Raw genomic sequence first — 21,684 nt, 5'->3', positions numbered from 1 at the left:
AACAGTAGCTATTGCAGTAGAGAGGCTCCCACTGGCCAGCTGGATCTATGCAAGCAGATCACCCTGGCAAATGATACTGGCTTACCTGAGATGCGGGGTTTAAGCACTAATTGGTATTTACTAGAGCTCCTGACAGTGGAGATGGGTTTTGCTGCATGTTGGTTCCAGTATCAGATATAGCAGGTAGGGATCAAGCAGTAAAGTAGTCAGTAAACAAGCCAAAGGTGGATAACTAGTGGTTGCAGGTTTGGTTCTAGTAGAAGCATGGTCGAGGAACAAGCCAAACATCAGTAACAAGTGATAGTGGAGATAAGGACAGCTTCAGGTATGCAAAAGTGCAATATATCGTCTGGAGTGAACACAGTAATCTGACAAACAGCTTGTGCCAATGCGTGGCTCATATCAGGAAGTTCATGGGAGGAACAAAGAGTTCAAGGTTCATAACAAACAAGACACAAGGCAAACTTGTCCTAAGAGGTCAGACAGGGCGCTGTCCAGCATCCCAGGTAGGTCAACAAAAAGTGAATAAGGCCTTAAATTCTGCAAAACTCTGAAATTTGGAATCTTACCTGGCAGTTCTATTTAAGTAAATAGTAATCTAAACCAGGCCCCCAAAAAGGTTGTATTAAAGACAATCAACTCATGCAAAACTGTTCAAAATGGTTTGGGAAGCTACTGGTAACCTTCCCTGACAAGATAATGGGCCAGAAAAAAAAAAACTTGAGACAGTGGTGGCACTACAAGTAAAACTAATACTGTGTAGGGAACATCAGATGCAGAAATAAGGCAGAAACATTCTTTGGATTAGCCTTTGTTTCTTTTCTTCCAGAAGCCTTGAAAGAAATTGTCCTGATACAGTAAATATAACACTAAAATGCAAATGTGACATGGGATGTCCATAGTTATGACATTTTCCATCTCTTTATTTTTCCTAAAGTAAAGGTTTACAGAGGATATAACAGTGATCTTAAAATACAATGAGAAAAAAATACAGTGTGAGTTCTTGCTACCAAGCTTCCAGTCATTACAGGTGAAACTCAAAAAATTAGAATATCGTGGAAAAGTTCATTTATTTCAGTAATGCAACTTAAAAGGTGAAACTAATATATGAGATAGACCCATTACATGCAAAGCAAGATAGTTCAAGCCGTGATTTGTCATAATTGTGATGATTATGGTTTACAGCTCATGAAAACCCCAAATCCACAATCTCAGAAAATTAGAATATTACATGCAATCAATAAAACAAGGATTATACATAGAACAATATCGGACCTCTGAAAACTATAAGCATGCATATGTACTCAGTACTTGGTTTGGGCCCCTTTTGCAGCAATTACTGCCTCAATGCGGCGTGGCAGTGCCTGTGGCACTGCTGAGGTGTTATTGAAAACCAGGATGCTTCAATAGCGGCCTTAAGCTCTTCTGCATTGTTTGGTCTCATGTCTCTCATCTTTCTCTTGGCAATGCCCCATAGATTCTCTATGGGGTTCAGGTCAGGCGAGTTTGCTGGCCAATCAAGCACAGTAATCCCACGGTCATTGAACCAGGTTTTGGTGCTTTTGGCAGTGTGGGCAGGTGCCAAGTCCTGCTGGAAAATGAAGTCAGCATCCCCATAAAGCTTGTCTGTGGAAGGAAGCATGAAGTGCTCCAAAATCTCCTGGCAGACGGCTGCGTTGACCCTGGACTTCATGAAGCACAGTGGACCGACACCAGCAGATGACATGGCTCCCCAAATCAACACAGACTGTGAAAAATTCACACTGGACTTCAAGCATCTTGCAGTGTGTGCCTCTCCATTCTTCCTCCATACTCTGGGTCCTTGGCTTCCAAATGTGATGCAAAAGTTTCTCTCATCAGAAAAGAGGACTTTGGACCACTGAGCAACAGACCAGGTCTGTTTTTCTTTAGTCCAGGTAAGACGCTTCTGATGTTGTTTGTTGTTCAGGAGAGGCTTGACAAGAGGAATATGACATTTGAAGCCCATGTCCAGGATCTGTCTGTGTGTGGTGGCTCTTGATGCACTGACTCCAGCCTCAGTCCACTCCTTGTGAAAGTCCCCAACACTTTTGAATGGCCTTTTCCTGACAATCCTCTCCAGGCTGCGGTCATGCCTGCTGCTTGTGCACCTTTTTCTTCCACACTTTTCCCTTCCACATAACTTTCTATTAATGTGCTTTGATACAGCACTTTGGGAACATCCAACTTCTTTTGCAATTACCTTTTGAGGCTTTCCCTCATTATGGAGGGTGTCAAGGATGGTTTTCTGCACAACTGTCAGGTCAGCAGTCTTTCCCATGATTGTGATTCCTACTGAACCAGACTGAGAGACCATTTAAAGGCTCAGGAACCCTTTGCAGCTGTTATGGCTTAATTAGCTGATTAGAGTGGGACACTTAGGCTGGCCATACATTATACAATTATCTGGAGATTTTTGGTTTAGATTTACCAAAAACCATATAATAGGAGGACAAACCTAAACAACACTTTCAGTTGTATCCAATTAGGCCGGCCCTTGCACTACACAGTTGAAGGTAAATCTAAAGGAAATTGGGCAGAAAATTGGAAGATAATTGTATAATGTATGGCCAGCCTTAGGCTACGTTCACACTAGCGTTGTGTGCAGGCGTCAGAGAGGTATTTGGGGAGGCATTTTTACCGCTTCCCAAACGCCTCTGACAATTCTGCACATTGCAGCACATGGTGCTGTTCTTACGGGAGCATTAGCGTCGCGTCGCGGCAAAACGGACGCCTCTGGTCGAGTCAGGAGGCATTGAAGCCTCCTATTCTAGTCTATAGTGCCGCTCCGTAAATGCCCGGCCGGCGTTTGCGGTGCGGTTGCGGGGCGTTTGCGCAGCGGTAACACCATTCAAACTTCATTATAGGCGTTTGTGGGGCATTTTTAACGCTCGGCAAAACTCCTAGCAACCGCCGCTAAACCACGAGTGTGGCGCCTGCCGAGCGTTAAAAAACGCTCCGCAAACGCCGGACCAACGTTTGCCAAACGCTATAGGGGCATTTGGCAAGCGTTGGTAAAACAGTCAAGTGTGAACGAGCCCTTAGAGCCTAGAATATTGCAGCTTTTCACAATATTCTAATATTCTGAGATTGTGGATTTGGGGTTTTCATGAGCTGTAAGCCATAATCATCACAATTATGACAAATCACGGCTTGAACTATCTTGCTTTGCATGTAATGAGTCTATCTTATATATTAGTTTCACCTTTTTAAGTTGCATTACTAAAATAAATGAACTTTTGCACGATATTCTAATTTTTCGAGTTTCACTTGTATATGTGCTAAATTCTACAACTTAAATTAAAAAAAAGCTTTTAGTAAATCAACACATTTCTTCAAGAATAACCTTGCAATATGCTTTTACCAAAGCCTATTCATGTTTTGCAAAAAAAATGCAACTACTGTACACTGTACTTTATTGTTCAAAAAGGAAAAAGGTATAGTTCTGTGGAAAGTGAATTATGCCTTTGTCAAGATGGACTAGTTTTATGTGATAAGCAGACTTATTTCACCTGTTATTTTTTAGAAATGCAAAAGCATTTGGTGAGTTTAACATAGAAGCCAACTATGCCTTTTGTTATAAAATTATCTTACATTATGCATTCAAATAACAGTGCTCAATTCAGAATTGGTTAAATGAGTAAGAACAATGGGCAAGAAACAATGGGATATTCAAACAAAAAAGAGCAAATCAGAAGGACCTATGGATTACTGCTAAAATTAAGTATTGTGCACAGCACAGCTGATGAGCCTTTTTAGTGCTGGCTACCTTCCACAGTATTATTAAAGGAAAAGCACACATTGGCAATACTAGGAACACACAAGTTTAATTTTTTTTGTTACAGTAAAGGCATTATGCATTCCTTTTACTGCAGATTGTCATGTATTTCCTCAGTATTTACATTACTACAGTGTTATTCTGCATTAGGTTAACAAGGTCTATAATCGCTCTAAGGTCAATTGCGTTTCATATATAAATATACAAGTGAGCACATTGTAAATGTGGCTACTGTATTAGCTTTTGTCTACAAATTAATGATCAGAAATTTGGAAGGTCTTAGCAAGCACATACTCAGATGTTAAACCCATGAACACGCAGTTCATCTGTCTTATTTGAACAGCTGTCAACAGTTCAGTATAACCTTTTTCATCTCCTTCGGGAAAAGAAGTAACTGTGTAAATAGAAAAAGTCTACTCTAGGGCACTTTGCAGCTACTTAGAAACAACAATAGGTAATTTGTGCCCATTGAGATGCCCCTCAGATTATATCTGTACTGCCTATACAATATACAGAGTTCCCCTTAAGGTGTTGGTACCCCCCCCCCCCCCCCACAGACACACACACACCGAAAGCAAATTATAGTCTCTACAATAAATTTTCCTATCACCGTGTACCTGTTTTTTTTAAACATTTACTTTTATTAAACTACCAGTTGATCCTGTCAGTTACATCCTCCTGCTTGTTAGCAGTGGCAGTGATATGCAGGGTCTTCTGCTCTCTGCGGCATTGCCACCACTTATGCACATGCTCCAGGTGTCTACTGTTTATTTTGTTCTCTGAATGGTCTGGGTGGTGGACAAGACCTATGTGCTGCTTTGCCACCTCTTGCACACATGGTTTAGGTGTCTAGGGCTCTCAGATCTCTGAGCAGCCCAGGCAGGGGATGGTACCTTTGCCTTGCTGTGAATTTTATTGACAAGTGGTGCCATTGTCAATTAAACACTCTTACCCACCTCATTAGGCAGTGCTGCTGGTGTTGTAAGCAGCTGGGAGTCTAACAGACCAGGTGAGAGTTTGTGATAAAGAGAGACTCCTCCTGTCCCCTAGGCCAGTTCTCACCAGTGTAATTGATGGAAAAAGGGACTGAATTGTCAAATTACATAAACAAACTCCCTAAAAAAGAAAATTATATTGGGTTTTAATGATAGAAAAAAGGGGGAAAATCCTATGTGATGGTGCCATGGGTGTTTTTAATTTGTTTGACTGGCTTTCCATTTGCAAACACTTTAAATATGAATGGCAGGCTTTGCTGCATCTAGGACAAGTGCTGAAACTACTTGTTAGAGACAAGGGTTTTTATAAAATGTTGGTTTCATTGCCAAAGGGTGCTGGTCATTTTCTGTTTTAAAGAACAGTGTTCACATTTTGACTTTTTTTCTTCCTTGTTTCAATTAAAGGAGTAGTGCCAAAGCACTTCATTCTGCATTCCTGTTACCCATTTTCAGATGACAGTGGGCTGAAGTCTGCTGTAGCCTATTGTCACTAAGCCAGTCACTTTATTGAGTGCTGGAGAGGCGGAGCAGGGAGCCGGCAACTTAAAGTCACTGGCTCTCTTCTCATTGAAGACTGAGAACTGAGTGATCAGGGGTCTTTGATAGCTCAGTTCTCTGTCTAAGAGGCATCAGGGGACAGATGCAGCATTGAATTGATGCAGCACCCACCTAGGTGAAAATAACTGTTTTTTTTATATTCCCATACTCCTCTTTTACATCTTCTACAATATTAACTAGTTCTGCAATTTGTCTGTTTGAGTAAAATTACATCTATAAATGCCATTTGAGTACCATTGTTTAGACTTAGACAACAAAGTCAAGGTAAAAAAATGCAGGTTATGATTTTGGTAATATTAAAGTGTATGTAAACCCTGTCTATGAACATTTCTCATTTTCTCCCTATATGAAATAATTGAAAAAATGGTATTATATCTATACGATCCTTGCAAAAAAAAGTATCCAGTTCAAAATGTAATACTATCTTGTGTCTTGTGAACTTTACAGCTTTATCTCATACATTTACCCTGTCTACTTGACCTTTGTAAACTTTAGAACTTCCCCCTTCTCATGTTATGGAAATTGTTCTGCAGTTCTAACACTTTCCCTAGTATATGGTAATAGGAACAACTAGCCTGTTGGAAAATTTTTACTTGATAAGTACCGCCAACTGTAGCCGGATGTGCAATGAGTGTATTCTACTGAAAGGAAGCCTCTCGATGTCAGAATACAATAGCTCCATGGGAGCGATTCCGCCATTCACCTCCAATGTGTGGATGGGGGAATTGATTAAAGGATAAGTTCACCTTGTAAATAAAAATAAAATAATAAATGCACATCTTTTTGCATGTTAAAAGTCATGCATTTATAATTTTTTGTACTAGGAGCCCACAAAGTATTGCACCCATGATCATAAGATTGTGGGTGCAAACTCGGGCTCCTGCAGACTATCAGTTTATCTGTCTGCTTGTACCTCATATGAGCAGCCAGTTATTGAATGACATGAAGCATCAATGAACTTCCTAAAGCTCTCAACAGCACCCTGGTAGTTCATTGAGAATTAAAAGCTGTCAGTAGCAAAGGCTGTCAGGACTTGTACTTCTCCTATTTACAGAACTCTGTGAATGAATGATGTGACCAGATGGATGGAACCCCCACACGGCTGCGTTTTTTAAAAAATGTGACAGCGAATGTGGGGAGAGGATCGGGGGGCGCAAGAGCTGCAGCAACAGTTACATGTTACACCCTGCATACGGGGTGTAACATGTTACAAAAGGTGAACTTATCCTTTCATTTTCTGTTGTTCAACCTTCTGGTTGAATGAAAGAGAAAATGAATCTTGTGTGGCCTACTTTAGATTTAGTGCAATGTGTATGCATTGCCTTCCTAAAGCAGATAGTGTGTTACTTGCAGGATCACCAGATGAAAATAAAGGCTTAAAAACATGAAAAAAGAAAACTAATAATGCAACCACCTCTAAGGACTTGTAAGTTACATTTCATCACTTCGAATATAAACAGCACCATTTTTAAGTTGGGAAAGCATCTGATCACACCGATCTTGGGTAGAGGAGAGTTCTAGAATCTAATAGATGCAAACTTTCTCAGAAAAAAATAACCTGTCACTGCCTATTGCTATCACAGAGGATTTTTACTTTCCCTATGATAACAATAAAAGTGATTAAAAAAGTGAATAGAACAATGTAAAAATAGAAAAAGTCAAAATAAATCATTTAATAAAAAAGAAGCACCCCCCCCCCCCGCCTGTGCGCAAAGGGGAATGCAAGCGTAGCTGTTTACATAATGACAAAAAATGATATCTGAAAAATGCTCACCATGGTTTTGATCAAATTCCTTGGGTGTCTACTTTCCAAAAAGTGGTCATTTGGGGGGTGTTTGTTCTATCCTGGCATTTTAGGGCCTCTGAATTGACATGAGGAAATATGCCCTTTGAAAGCCTGAAGGTGGCCATTGGATTTTGTGGGACTATACGTGACTAGGCTGCCAAAAAGTCTCTCACATGTGGTATCCCCATACTCGGGAGAAGTGGCAGAATGTGTTTTGGGGTGTTATTCCACATATACCCATGGCATGTGTGAGCAATATATAATTTAAGTGACAACTTTGTGTGAAAAAAAAATGCTATTTTCCAAAAACGTATGGCAAAAAATAAAATCTTCCATAGACTCTCAACAAATTCCTTGGTGTGTCTACATTTTCAAAAGGGGTCATTTGGAAAGGGGGGGGGGTTGTACTGCCCTGGCAATTTGTCACCTCAAAAATGTGATAGGCAACTGTGAAAAGCTGTGTAAGTTTATATATATATATATATATATAAATATACACTGTATATGTATATATATATATATATATATATATATATATATAGTTTGTAGACTCTTTAACTTTCAAACAATTGATATATACACTTATTAGGATTTTGTTTTCACCAAAGAAATGTAGCAGAATACATTTTGATATATATTTATGACTAAATTTCAGTTAATTGGATATTTTATATAAGAGAAAATAGAAAATATTGGGTTTTTTTTCTAAATTTTGGGTCTATTTTCACTTATATTGCAAAAAAAATAAAAAGCCCAGTGGTGATCGAATACCACCAAAAGAAAGCTCTATTTGTTTGAAAAAAAGGAAATAAATTTTGTTTAGTTACGGTGTTGCTTGACTGCTCAATTACCAGTTGAAATAACAAAAAAAGTCCCAGTCATGAAAGAGGTAAAACCTTCCACAACTGACGTGGTTAAAAAAATGTTAGTAGCCCCCCCCCCTTCCTTTGCTGCTTCCTCTGCATTCTTCCCATCCACTAGATTTCAGAATCTCTGCTAATGGTTAGGGTTATCATTTGGTAATTTAAATGTATTTTTCTCCCAGTGCTTGTCTGTTCTGCCTGTAATTTTTATACATTGTGGCTATAGTATACTTCATGTGTAGGTTTCTGTACTGGATGAACTGTATTCGCTGACATATTAATTGGTGTGTAGTGTTCCTCTGTGCTTTGTACTGTTGTAATAATAATAGTAATACTATTAAAAATGCTACTGATAAAAAAAAGTGTTAGCAGGAATTTAAACTGCAATAAAGAACAATAGTTTTATTTTTAAGTGTAGGCTGGAGTTTGGCTTAAATTTGGTAGTCAAGTCCATCTAAATCTCCTAGTGCATCTAGCACTACCCTTTCCTCGGAATGATAATGCTGCTGTCCAAGGGTGTCTCCACTGACAAAACCTACAGAAGTCACCACATTTAAGGACTGAAAAGTTGCAATTTTTGTTTTGAGGTTTAAAGTGTCACTAAACCCAAAACCCAAAACAGTCTGTATATGCAGTAAAGCATGCTTATTATACTCACTGTGGAACCAAAGGGGTTAATCCTCTGTATTGTGTAAAAAGACTCTTTTAACCTGTCTTCTCTGATTCTCCCCTTCTTCCAGTGTCCCCCTCTTATCTCCTGATAAGACATATGTGTGGAGACACTCTGCACATGTTCAGTTTGGTGTGTATTGCTAGAGAGGTTTTTTTCTTGGGAGAGTGCATGTGAACAGCACAGGGTCAATCAGCACTGTTCAGATAGAGGTCAGCGGTCCTACATCCTCCTACAGGATAATGAAAACTCCTCCTACAAGCTGTAACTAGTACTCTGCTGGACACTGATAGAAGTCACAAGACTGCTCTAACTGTTGATTGTAAATGGTATTTAGCAGTTTATATTTATTAAAATAATTGCATTTCCATGTTCTTTGTACTGTGGGTGACCATATAGAGTGAATTCGGGGTCCTGGATTTAGTAGCACTTAAAGGAGAGAACTATGCAATTATAGGGCACCTCCGTGTTTCTATGAGAGGATAACCTTGTTATTTAATTTATTGCTTTGTATATCACTGACCTATGTTAACTAACAATATGTAAGCAATACTTATAATATTTAGGCCCCTTTCCTTCCACCATAGGGTGTAGCTAGAGTCCTGATTGGAGGTAATGTTCTCCAAAACTAGAGAGAAAAGCTGATTGTTGGGTGTATGGGCATAACTGCAGAGTCAATAAGAGAGAGAAGACTTATTATCTGGAGTTTTGAAATAGCTAGAGCTGACGCAGTGGTGCCGCTATAAGGGTGTAGACAGCACCCAGGTGACACCATTAACACCGTACCTGGTCCACAATGCTCTACCTACATCACCCATTCCCACACTCAGGGCTGCCTGGTGCAGTAAACTGTGAATAATAAAGTCCAGACAACGGGCGGTATTGAGGCGAGAACCAGGAGGAGGTCTAGCAATCCTATGTTATCTGCTGTGTGGAGGAGCTCTCCACTGACAAGAGGAGGAGGGCACAGCACAGCCCTGTGTAATCTACTGTATGGAGGAGCACCATCCTGTGTCTCTGTAGCGATTTTCCTCATGCAAGCTGGGGGGTTGGAACTTACAGGCGGATAATTGTACTGGGACACAGTGGTGATGGGGGAGGGGGGATTCAGGGGTAACAATAATTTGTGCTTAGGATGAGAGAATTGTAGAGGAAGGGGGTTGGGAGTCTATTTGTGCTGGTTAGAGTAATATGGTTTGCTAGGTGAGGGATTGGTGGGGAGGGGGGGGATATGTGCTAGGAATGGGGATTGGGGGGACATGTGTTTGAAGGGCGATTGGGGGGTATATGTTTCAGGAGCAGGGATTAGAGGGGGGATACTGTATGTGCTAAAAGCAGGGATTGGTGAGGATATGTGCACGGAGTGGGCATTGGGGGGGGATATGTGCTAGGAGGGGCAATTGGTGGGGGGATATTTGCTAGGAGCAGGGATTGGGGTGGATTTTTGCTAGGAGCACAATTGGGGGGATATGTGCCAGGAGCAGGTTTTGGAGGGGGGGGGCATCTGGTAATTTGGGTTAAGAGGGGAGGGCTTGGGGACAAGATTGGGCGCTGTGATGAGGGAAGGACTACAATTCCCATGATGTTTAATATCAGTGTACAGTCATAGGATGCAGCTCAGGGCTCCAGGCCTCCCCCCTGAGTTTATTTTTCCCAGTGACACAGTCTATGTTGAGTGTCACAGGGTATGTTGAGTGGAGAGCAACATCCAGAGTACAGGAAGTGGGCAGAGGTGTTGGCAGCAGAGAGGGAGACTTCTATAGTGTTCAGTGGAGTTGAGAGTCTGCACAAGGTGAGCTGCCGGAAGATTGCATAGACAATGCATGGTAATTACTCAGCAAATGCCTGATGATGTTTTTTTGTGTGTGTTGCACTGTGCTGCAAGTGCCTGTTGTATTTCCACTGCAGCATTTCCTCTGGCTGCCTCACAGAGCCCTCAGAGCCGAGGAAGACTCATTCTGGAGATCTGTACAGTTCTATGCTGGGGAAAGAGGGCTGGAAAGGAGTTGAGTTTGTACTAACGTGAGGGGTGGGGGAGGTGATGACACCATGTTTTATGGCACCAACCGTAATGAAGCCACTTACCTGGCATGCAAGTTCTCTTTAAAGTTTACCTTCTTGGAAGAACATGAACAAGTGACCATATTTTTCCAGGTGTATTTAAGAGATGCTGGAAATAATAAGAAGCATTTTCTGCTGGAGTTGCTATATTGCTGTATTATCACCAATTAGAGACTTATGCTAACCAGTGAATATTTATGCTTTTGGAGCTCCATGTTTTTCCTCTGATCAGGCTGTTTCTATTTCTGATACCTTTTTTTACGTCACTGTAAAGTTTTAAGAAATGAGCAGTGGCATGAATGGTTTTTCTCTAGCTGCCGTATAAAATAGCTTGTGGGAAGTGAAATGAAATGAGTATTGTATAAGAGATTAACCAAATAGTCACCCAGAAGGAGGGAAAGGATAAGACCTCAGTGCCTCAGTGACTGATGTACTGTATGCTTTAGTGACTGATACTTTTCTTTTTCTTTACATTAATGTCCCTGAGGCTGAACTTCTACTGTATGTAAGGGTATCCCTCCAGAATTTTCTATTGGGTAAGGAGGGACTCCACCCCACATACAATCAATACATGAGAAAAATAACTTGCTATGTTAAATGCCACACTTGATACAGTATTCCACATAACTGTCAAACTGTTGTCACTCAGACCATGCTGAAATCTTCATATATGCCTAGTGAATCCAGTAGAGGTTAGTGATAACTGTTCAGTAAGCTAAACAGATATGTCTTCATGGTGATGCAAAACTAAAGCTATCATCTAAATCAGGGGTGGGCAACTGTGGCCCTCCAACTGTTGGTGAACTACGAGTCCCATCATTCCTCTGCCTTTGGGAGTCATGCTTGTAACTGTCAGTTTTGCAATGCCTCATGGGACTTGTAGTTCTACAACAGCTGGAGGGACACAGTTGCCCACCCTTGATCTAAATGCTAATCTTACTAAAATATAAAGGCAATTGGTAGAGGGGGTATAGACCTCCCAGTATCCATCCCCAAACTGTGATATATTTTTTGGATGGGCTTTGCCCTTTCAGGTGTTTATTAGATAAAGTAAAGAAGCCCAAATAAATGCGTCTGTAGCTTCAGCATTTAATATACTCGTCTTTATTCAGAATACCAAACATAAAAATATTTATTTTTAATCAACATCCTTGGAATTCCTATTTTTTTAATAAAATAAACATAATACCAAGGGGTTGTATAGAACCAAACCAATTGCCTCTCGTTCTTCTCTAACAACTTCAAGGTCTTCATAGTGAGTAGTCCAAGGTCTTCATTCCGACATGCTATTGGATATATTGTCAACTTTTCTTTTCTTCAAGTTCAAAACATACTGTTTAAATATATGTACACTGAACAACAAAATATTATACGCCATAAATATTTTATTACACTTATTTTAATAGGAAGAAATGTATCACTGTATAAAACACAAGAATCAAGAATAATACTTTAAAATTATTGAGATTAGTATATTTGGAAGGAATGTTCTCATTTTCCTAACATCCAGAAATGTCTGCAATTCCAACATGTTTGAAAACTGGTATCATGCAGATTCAATAAAGGAAACTTGAAAGTTGAGAATATCATACTTTCAAGCATCTTAAAACCACTTCCCGACCGGCCGTTGTATATAAACGGCCGGACGGTGGCAGTGCAGGGTTGGGTGGCCGTCTATAAACGGCCTCCCCGCACCCTGCTTGTGCGCACTCCCTGGGAGCGCGCAGCACCGCGATCAGGTGCCCGCTGTGTCCTCCGGACACAGTGAAACACCGATCGTCGGACGGGACCTCTGTACGAGGTCCCGATCATGTGATCACTGATTGGCCAATCAGTGATCACATGCAAAGTAGTAAGCAAGATGTCACTTGTGACATCATTGCTTACTATGTGTGAAATCTGTGAATGATCACAGAGGTCACATGGTACAAGGCTATTCACAAAAGCCTTGTACCATGTGACAAGCTGTGACCAATCACAGCTCACTCTGTATTTCTCAATGAGTGCAAGAATGCACACAGAGAGAAAGAGAAATGATTGCTTTTACATCCTATATGGGTGTAAAAGCAATCAGTGTAAAAAAAAAAAAAAATCTTTATCACCCCTCACAAGTAGTACAGTGTCACCATGGTGACACTGTACTGCTAGGGTGACAGTATGTAAAAAAAAAATAAATAAATAAAAAATAATAATATAAAAAAATAAAATAAAAATGTAAAAAAAATGTTAAAAATTATAATTTTTGCTTATAAACTAATTTGGATTTTTTTTTTTTTACTAAAAAGATAACGGAATAAATTTTGGCTAAGATTTATGATGAAATATTATTTATTTGCAAAATTTTATAAAAAAAACACTTTTTTAAAAAATTTTTGGACATTTCATTTACATAGCAAAAAAAATACAAATCCCAGCGGTGAATAAATACCACCAAAATAAAGCTTTATCTATCTAAAAAAAATGGTAAAAAATTAATTTGGGTACAGTGTTGCATGACCGCGCAATTGTCACTCAAAGTGTGATAGCGCTAAAAGCTGAAAATTGCCCTGGTCAGGAAGGGGGTAAAAGTGTCCGGTCTGGAAGTGGTTAAAAGAAATCTATCATCAGGAAGAGTGCTAGAATTCCAAATGCTAGCCGCCATTGTCTGTGGCTTTAGTACTTTCTGACACAGAGAAACATGCAGCAAATAAAGGTAGAACTCCTAATCTGCATGCAGACATCACTAACGCCATGTGGGTTGATTTGATAAAGGTAAATTGGCTTTTCACTTTGGAAGGGAATTGTCCTCAGAGCTTAGTGAATATTGCACAGTTTTGCTTTGCAAGGAATGACCAATCACGTGCAAGAAAAAAAAACAATTCTTGAACTTGTTTGGATGAAAGACATCAGCAAAGCTTCACCACATTCAGTAAGCTCTGGGGACAATTCCCTTGCAAAGTGCAATGTTCCTTTCAAAGTGAACAGCCCAATTGCCTAGTAAATCAACCCCATTGAATCAGCATGACAGCTGGGTGTTTCATATTTGTTGAAGAGGAACCTCAGTTTAAAAATAAATAAATAAAAGTCAGCAGCTACAAATACTGTAGCTGCTAACTTTTAATATAAAGACACTTACCAGCCTTGGGATCCAGTGCTGTTTTCACCTGGGCTGGTTCTTTGCTGGTGTTCGGGTCCCTATCACCACCAATTTTACTGGGGGAAGCCAAATTTGACTTCCAGATGCTTCACAGCCAGATTCCCACTGTACATGCAGGAGACATGCTGAGTTTTCTGAATGGTCCTTCAGTCTCCTGGGACAATGGCATGTCCCATGAGGTTGCAGGAGGGGGAGGAGGGAGGAAAATTATCTTCTGCTCACTCCATGCAGCAACTTACAATGCCCATTTTCATCATTTCCAACTCCAGGAGACACTGACCATCCCAACAGGCTACAATAATACCTATATTTCAGTATTTGGTATAGTAACATTACCTTTCATAGACTGAATCAAGCATTTGGTCAGTTTTGAAATTCGCTGAGAATGTAGCCAACCTGATAAGGGTAGACATACCTCATACACTGGGAAGTTCTGGATCAGGCAGATGCTGAAATATACATTATAGACAATGTCTGGAAAGAAGGATACCTACATGCCTTAACCGGACAAGGTCTCATTCACAAATGTTCTCATGATCCAGCACTGAGCTCTCAGATATCTTCAGTGATACATCCCCTGCGCAGACCCCCCTCTTAACATTTCAGACCATGTTTGAAGAAGGGCTGAAAAAACTCCTTCAAATAGATATTTTAGAACCTATTGACTCCTGCCCTTAGGTTTGTAAATGGTGACATCACTTTTTTATGGTAGAAAGTCTCTTTGCTGTCAGCATCATGGTCTGCCCACTGTCTTCTTAATTTACATAGATGGTCATTGTTAAATACTGTGTGTTTGTTGTTTTTTTTTAGCTAAAACAGCCTTACCTTCATTGTTACAATGGGCTCCATTCAGAAAAGCAACTTGCATGCAGTATGTAGGTTCCGAACACATTTTGCCTAAATATCGCATGTGATCCAAAAACTGTCAATTCACTATACTGTTTTGCATTATTTACCTTGGTAAATACTGTACCTCATGAAAAGGTGGTAAACTCAATTCACAGAAGGAAATAAATAGTTAAACGCATGAGGTAATTAGGTAGTGGTCTAGTCATGTGATATTTAAGAAATGTAAAAATATAATAGGCAATTTTGAGTAGTTTCTGCCTTTTTGGATCAGTTCTCTCAACAGCAATGCATAGACAGCACATTATTCTATTAACTTGCAGAGGGGGATGGAGGGGCGGAGCCTAGTCATGGCGGTGTAGGAGAGCACGGAGCGGGTGCTCTCCGAGACATCTACACTGCCCCAGATGCCTGCAGAGGTGTGAACCAGGGACCTACTGGAGAGTGGCGGGGTCCAGAATGGAGTCGGCGGTCCCGGGAGCAGCGGGGAGAAGGCGGGCCATGACAGCGGGGCTCGCTGGAGGCTCATAGGAGAAAGTCCGGCCTGACGTGAGGGGCTGCTGGGAGAATGAGAAGATGTGGCGTGACCACGTGGGCAGCCGCGGAGGAGTACTGGGAAGGGAAAAAGCCGGCCGGTGTCCGAAGTGAGAGTGAAGACGTCGGTTCGCTCCCCCCTCAGTACACGAGTGAAATTTTATATGGACAACCTGCTCCCCTTGTGAACCAAGTTTATACACAGGGGAGAGGGATTTGAAAAAGAAAAGACCCAGAGGAATCCCCCTGAAGAGAGCAATAGAAGGTTGAAGCTTTCTGCTGGTGGCCTGTAGCTGTCTCAACAGAAGAAAAGCAAGCAGAGGGTGAGTGTGAGCAGCTTGGGCTAGCCAATATTGATTAAACAGTGACTGTATGTTTAAAAGGAAAAAGAAGATATATGAAGGGGGGATTCCCTGGGGAGGATTGAATGAAATAAGGAGGAACTAGCAGCCCTAGAAGAAGGAGATTATAGTGGACAAGTGGAAAATAAGTGTGAATTAAAATCTGGGTCCCTGGCTTGCATTTGTTAATTCACTTTGGTTCCTGTATTTAAGCAAATAAGACACACAGAAGAGATGAAGAATAAAAATATCAAAAGTAGTGGGCTAAAGGGGTCCCAAGTTGGTACGATAAAAAAGTATACGTCCCAAGGAAATGTGACTCCAGAAAGATCTCAAGGTATTGGTGATAAAAGTGAGCTGGAAATGAGTTTGGAAGTTAGCCCTAGACTCTCCCTGGGAACAAAATATAGTAGCCAACAAGTATTAGAAAATTTGGAGAGGAGAGAATTGGAAAGTGAATTACAAGCACCAAATAAGAAAGAGATGGCAGATATGTTTAAGAATTTAGAAAAAACAATAAAACAAGAACTGACAACTATACGGAGTGATTTGGGGCAGATGTTATTGTGGATGGAGGAGACAGAGGAAAGAATCAAAAACCATGCCCAATTTATCTCCGGTTTAGAAAAAAGGACAAAAGATATTAGGAAAGAGCAAAAAAGACTGCTTTATAGGATGGAGGTACAGGAAAACAGAGAGAGGAGGAAGAATCTTAGGGTAAGAGGAGGAAAGGGAGAGGAAATAAGAGACTTTGTCTGTAAAATCCTAAATTCCATAATGGACAGACCAGAACTGGTTAATTTGGAAGGGGTTTTTAGAATTGGAAGGATCCAACAAGGAAATGGAGAAGATAAATCGAAAGATATAATTGTCCAATTCCAGAAGATGGGAGATAAATAAGAGATATGGAGAAAGATTAAGGGAAGATCAATTATTAAGTATGGAGAAATGGATATACAGATATTTGCAGATTTACCATCAGAGACACTATGGAGAAGAAGATCTCTGAAACCCCTGTTAGAGCAGATGAAAAAACAAACGTGCACTATAGATGGGGTATTCCGGAGTGTCTAATCAATGGAAGAATGGAGTTACAGCTTATTTGAGATTCCCGAAGGATTTAAGAGACTTCTGTGACAGACTTGATTTACAAATTATAGAGATTTCTGGTTGGGAGGATGAGGAAGGAGACAGTGGGGCCAGAATAAAGGAAGATTGGCAGTTAATTAGGAGAGGGAGATAGAGGATGGAGAGGGTGTTTTTTTTTTTGTTTTTTTTTCCTCTCTCTCTCTCTCTCTCTCCCTCTGCTCGCTCTCATGAAGTAGCTCCTGGTGGAACCATGTTGAGTTCATGAAATAGATATGGGGCATCTGGGGTGGTGGGGGAGGCCGTTCATGGGTGCAGTTCAACCCCAAGGTAGTAAATCTATGGTGGGTTTTGACCCTCAAAAGATTTATAGGCAAACTACAAGTCTAAAACAGGGAGAGGTGAGGGAAAAAGTAAGATTAAAAGAAGGGGGGGGAGGGAGGGAAAAGGGGGGGGTAGACTGGAGGGTGGAGGGGTGAGGGAGGGTAGAGGGGAGGGTATTAGGGGGGATAGTCTAGAGGAAGAAGGGAGAAATAGAGGCGGAGGAAGAGGGAGAGAGGAGAGGGCGGAGAAGGGGGAAAAGATATAAAGAAAATGGAAGATTTACGATTTATAATTTATAATCTGAACGGGTTGAGCTGCCCAGGGAAAAGGTTTAAGTTATATAAGGAATTACAACATAGAGCCACCTCAGTGGTTTTCCTGCAGGAAACGCATCTTGAATTTAAATGTAAAGCTGAATTCTAGATATTATCCATTATGGTATTATGCAGATTCCCCAGTTAAGAGAGCAAAGGGTGTAGCTATAGGATTTGCAAAGAATATAAGGTTTGAGTTGGAACATAGAGAGACAGACCCAGAAGGGAGGTTTTTGTTTTTGAGAGGTAAAGTGCAGGATATTGAATGTACAGTTCCAAATATCTATTGTCCAAATAAGAAGCCAGAGCTATTTTTGAAAAGAGTTTTAAAGAGATTGATGGATTTTAGAAAGGGGTTTTTGATAGTAGCTGGGGATTTTAATTTATGTTTGGCCCCACAAATGGATACAACTTCTTTAACACAAAGAGAGGGGAGTAAGTCCCTATGAGTACTGAGGAAAGTGATAAGAGAGTGTCAGGGATCCCGGGTCCTCGGCGGCGCGCGCATGCGCAGACCGCTGATCCATCCCAGCCGGCGAGCGCAGAGTCCTCGGCGATCGCGGCGGCCGCGCATGCGCAGTAGCGATCGCGGCCGCACCAATGGGAGAGCAGGGCGCTCTATTTAAAGCTGCCCTGTGCATCTCCAAGTTGCCGCAAGGTCTCGTTCCTGTCCTGTAAGTACGCTTCCTTGTTGCCAAACTCTGCCTGTTCTATTTATGCTGACCTTCTCCTGCTCTGACCCCGTCTCGTTCCTGACCATCCCTCTGCCTGACCCTCTGTACCACGCTGCCCGCTACCTGCTGAACCTGGCTTGTGACCCCGACCATTCTCCGCTTACTCCCCCTGTACCACGCTGCCCGCACAATACCGACCCGGCTAGTCTTACCTCGCCTACTCCTGACAGTCGCCCATCCATCCCGCTCGGATCGGGATCTGTCATCCCATCCATCCAGCTCGGATCGGGATCTGTCGTCCCCTTCACAGCAGGCTCAACCCGGGCACATACCCTCAGCGGGACCCCTCTGCCACCGCCGGGGGTGCCCAGGGACGCGACCTGGTTTCAGTCTTGCACCAAGTCCATCCCCACCATCAGGGGCCCTGGTGAAAAGGCAGACTGGGACTTAGACTCCGCGTCCTGGGAAACCCCGTGCCGTGGACCACTAGAGATCCCGTTGGGCGGAGCCTGACAGTACCTTGCGGCCATGACTGAGCCTGGAAGGGGAATGTCCCCTCTGGATGACATCTGCCGACAGATGGAGACCCTTACACTGGGAATTAGGGGCCTACAGGAAGGTTATACGGTACTGGACAGTCGCATGCAGACCTTAGCTACCTCTACCAGGGGGTCTGGGGAACCCACTAGGGAGACTCCGGGGTTGTTACCCGCACCAGAACCCCGTGTTCCCACACCGGAATGTTTTTCCGGAGACCGAAGTAGATTCAGGGCCTTTCGCAACTCCTGTCAGCTATACTTTGACCTCCAGCCTCGGACCTTTTCCTCCGAATCGGCGAGGGTAGGGTTCATTATTTCCCTACTACAGGGGGGACCCCAAGACTGGGCCCACTGGCTCCGAGAGAAACGAGACCCACTGTTGAAGTCAGTGACGGTATTTTTTGAGGCTATGGCCCTCTTGTATGACGACCCGCTGCGCACCGCAACGGCCGAGAGGGCCCTATATACACTCAGGCAGGGTCACCGGACAGTGGAGGACTATGCCGCCGAATTCAGGCGTTGGCATAGTGACAGCCAATGGAACGAGGCGGCTCTGCACCACCAGTTCCGCGTAGGGTTAGCTGAATCCCTGAAAGACGAATTGGCCCGAATAGACATACCTAGCACTTTGGAGGCTTTGATAGCCTTGACTATTTGAATTGACCGCCGGTTGCGGGAGCGCAGGCAGGAAAAGTGCAACCAAGGACAAGGACCAACTGGAACACCCCCTCAGGCCTCAACCCAGTTACAGCCGGCAAGCCAGAATCAGGATCCTATGGATACACCCGAGACCGGGCCATCGGGAAGGATCCGGCCGACACTTACGCCTGAGGAACGCCAGAGGCGTCTTTCCAACCATCTCTGCCTCTACTGTGGGGGAGCAGGCCATGTGGTATGTACCTGTCCAGCCAAGAGTGGTAAGTGTTCCGCTGTTTTCTCTACGGTCACTTCTAACAGTGTGGGCAACACTAGTTATCTAGCGGTACCTGTGTCCCTTCAGCTGCCGGGGAGAACAGTGGTGACCACGGCTATTGTGGATTCTGAGGCGTGTAGTTGCTTCATAGATTTAGACTTTGCAGTTCAGCAACAAATTCCCCTACAAACCAAGGAGGTGGGATTGAATATTTTTCTAGCAGATGGATCACGTATTAAGTCAGGGGTGGTGGACCACGAGACCCCACCTATCCGTACTACCGTATCGACCCATCATGAAGAACTCCTTCGGTTGGACGCCATAGCATCCCCACTATTTCCAATTATTTTGGGGCTCCCGTGGTTACGAGCCCATAATCCCCAGGTGGACTGGAAGGCGGGTTCTATGCAGTTCCTCTCCCCATACTGCCAGCAGCATTGCCTCCCTAAGATCTCCCCGATTCCACCGACTTTGTTGTGTCTAGAGACAGATGCGGAGCTGGCGCAAGTCATTCCGTCAGTCTACCATTGTTTTCTGGATGTGTTTAGCAAGCGGGGGGCGGACACTCTCCCCCCGCACCGAGCTTATGACTGCCCAATTGATCTCCTCCCAGGGTTGGAAATCCCATTTGGGCGGATATTCCCCTTATCCGAGCGGGAGTTAGGGGTACTAAAAGAATATATCGACAAAAACCTCCATAAGGGGTTTATTAGACCCTCCACGTCACCAGCCGGGGCGGGCATTTTCTTAGTGGAAAAAAAGGACAAGTGCCTCCGGCCCTGCGTAGATTACCGGGACTTGAATAAGGTCACAGTAAAGAACCGTTACCCGCTACCACTAGTCCCCGAGCTTTTTCAGAGGCTGAAGTCAGCATCTGTCTTCACTAAACTAGACTTGAGAGGTGCCTATAATTTAGTTCGTATCAGAGAGGGGGACGAGTGGAAGACAGCATTCCTTACCAGATTCGGACACTTTGAATATTTGGTTATGCCCTTCGGCCTATGCAACGCCCCTGCCACCTTCCAGCATTTCATAAACGATGTGTTCAGGGACTACCTAGATATCTTCGTCATCGTATACCTGGACGATATCCTTGTCTTTTCCCCAACCTTGGAGGACCATAGAGGTCACGTGAGGCGCGTGTTAGAACGGCTCCGCCAACACAGCTTATATGCCAAGGCAGACAAGTGCTGCTTTGAACAGAGTAGCATTTCGTTTCTGGGTCTAACCATCTCTCCCACGGGAATAGCCATGGATCCCCAAAAGGTTTTGGCCATTTTAGATTGGCCAGCCCCCACCGATAAGAAAGCGGTCCAACGCTTCATCGGCTTCACGAACTTCTACAGAAAGTTCATTAAGAACTTTTCGGGCCTAGTGTCCCCTATCACCCAGCTGACCAGGCAGGGGGTTCGCTTCCAATGGACACCTGAGGCACAGAGGGCTTTCGAAGCCTTAAGGGAATTGTTTACGGCAGCTCCTATTCTGAGCCACCCTGATTCGTCCTTGCCATATATCTTGGAGGTGGACGCATTCGAGAATGCGGTCGGGGCGATCCTGTCCCAGAGGAAGGGCATCAAAGAACTCATGCACCCGGTGGCTTTCTTCTCCAGGAAATTAACTCCTGCGGAAAGGAATTATGATATCGGGGACGGGAGCTCTTAGCGATTAAGGTGGCACTAGAGGAATGGAGATACTTGTTAGAGGGGGCGGTTCACCCAATATTGATTTTTACGGATCATAAGAACCTAGAGTATCTGAGGACAGCTAAACTTCTGAGGCCACGTCAAGCCAGGTGGGCGCTGTTCTTTTCACGGTTCTTTTTCCATATCACCTATAGGCCAGGGTCTAAGAACACAAAACCAGATGCGCTCTCCCGCATGTTTGGGGATCCCGAAGAGAATCCCAAGCCAGACACTATCCTGTCCCCAGGAAATTTCCTAGTCCTCCAATCGGAGCTCCATTCTCAACTGCAGACCGCGTCCGTAGGAATGCAAGGTCCACCCGGTGTCCCCTTACTAAATAGGGAAGGACTTTTTTGGAAGGAGGATCAGATTGTGGTCCCTGAGGAGGCCCGTACATTGGTATTAGGATACTGCCACGATCACTCGCTGGCCGGGCACTTTGGGGTACGTAAGACCTTGGAGCTGCTGCAGCGTACTTTCTGGTGGCCTAATATGGCCAGAGAGTGCGAAACCTACATAAAGTCCTGTCCCGTTTGTCAGAGAAACAAACCCACTAGGAATAAAGC

At 43.1% G+C, this 21,684-nt stretch overlaps 1 protein-coding gene across 1 annotated transcript in view; it reads left to right on the top strand.

Moving 5' to 3' along the window:
* The window catches only part of CNTNAP4 (contactin associated protein family member 4), a 499,928-nt gene that overhangs the window by 221,342 nt on the left and 256,902 nt on the right, over window positions 1-21,684 (top strand). The window lies entirely within an intron of this gene.

The sequence above is a fragment of the Staurois parvus genome, unplaced genomic scaffold (genome assembly GCF_062004578.1).
Source record: "Staurois parvus isolate SC_StPar_1 unplaced genomic scaffold, SC_StPar_1.0 ptg001432l, whole genome shotgun sequence".
Taxonomy (NCBI): Eukaryota; Metazoa; Chordata; class Amphibia; order Anura; family Ranidae; genus Staurois; species Staurois parvus.
Note: the sequence above shows the minus strand (reverse complement) of the source record. Positions and strands in the feature narration are given on the sequence as shown.